Source organism: Mus musculus, chromosome X (assembly GCF_000001635.26).
Source record: "Mus musculus strain C57BL/6J chromosome X, GRCm38.p6 C57BL/6J".
Taxonomy (NCBI): domain Eukaryota; kingdom Metazoa; phylum Chordata; class Mammalia; order Rodentia; family Muridae; genus Mus; species Mus musculus.
In genome coordinates, this window is record NC_000086.7 from 119525727 (window position 1) to 119527105 (window position 1379).

Consider the following 1379-nt stretch of genomic DNA (forward strand, 5'->3'; position numbering starts at 1 on the left):
CCCTCCCCTGCAAGCTACAATCACTCTGAGAAGTAGGCTTTCTCTCATACCTGTGTGGATCGTGTGCTTCTGAGTTCCAAGGTACCTTTTTGTCTGAGCAGGAATACATACAAACATGGTCTCAGGTGTCAGCCTATACTGAAAACATCTGTCTGGCCTTAGGTGGAAGCAGACCAAGAGCCCTGCTGCAAGACCACTGAATTAGAAATAGCTCCCAGTATCAGCACAAGCCAGGACTCCACCATGCTCCCACAGGTGGCTGTTACTCACCTCAAGCCTCCAGTTCTCCCTCTCTTCATTGGGCCCACTTCTTACTGTTTTTCCTTCTCTTGCATTTTTCCAACACTTGTTATACTTAGTGGTGCCTGTAGTCTCTGAAAGTCTCGAGCTGTTTAAGGAGTAATTTCAGGAGTTTCATGCCTTTCCTGTGCATTAAGGTACCAGGTCAAGGTCATCTCAGGCATTGTATGCCAATCTAGTCGTGTATGACACCATGCTGGTAGTCATCTCAGACTTGTTTCCTCTCTAGGTACATGGGGTCAGACTGGTGGTCAGCATGAGTTTCTTCTCATTTGGTCCACCCACATGGGCCCATGTGGCAGTTGACTATCTATGGTTCCCTCCTACCTGGGTCTACTGTCCCATATAGGGTGATTCTCAAGCTATGCCCAAGGCAGGGATTATGTCTTCCTCTTTCCCTATCCTGGAATTCTGTATGGGCCTATGTGTTGTTGTACTAAAAGTTCACTCAAGCTAGCTCCCTATCTGGGGCCATGGCACCGGTATGTTGGTCATCTCAGGCTTGCTTTCTTCAGAGAATGTTGTTCAGTCAGTTGTTCACAGATCAGAGCATAGATATAGCCTCTCTCCTCTCTGTCACCTACTGATGCACAAGTGACACAGCAGCCACACCTGCAACATCTGTGGAGATGTATACATTTTAATATTTTAACCTATTCCAGGAATATACAACAGAGAACTTTTGTTCAAATCATGTTTCATGAATACCACAAAATGTTCTAACTTAGAAAGGATCAATGAACTACTTTTATAAAAGATACTGTGAGTTTGAAAGTGGATGGAAATTTTTAATAGAGGGTTGTGTGATGAGATGAGAGTACAAACAGGATTGAGCAAAGATACCCAAAATAAAGAAGGAATGAAAAACACATTAAAATCTATTACTTTGTAATCTATTTCAAGTATTCTCTTTTAAAAAATGGGAGCTCCAGAAAGTTGTTCATTGGATAATGGCATTTACTGCTCTTGGAAAAGATCTCAGTATAGTTCCCAGAACCCACATGGTGACTCACAACTGTCTTTAGTTCTAGTTCCAATTGATATGACACCATCTTCTGTCCTTTTGAGATACCCAACAT

At 42.8% G+C, this 1379-nt stretch overlaps 1 pseudogene; it reads right to left on the reverse strand.

Moving 5' to 3' along the window:
- Positions 1–809: 809 nt before the first annotated feature.
- Positions 810–934, reverse strand: Gm26182 (annotated as a pseudogene).
- Between the last annotated feature and the right edge of the window lie 445 nt (positions 935–1379).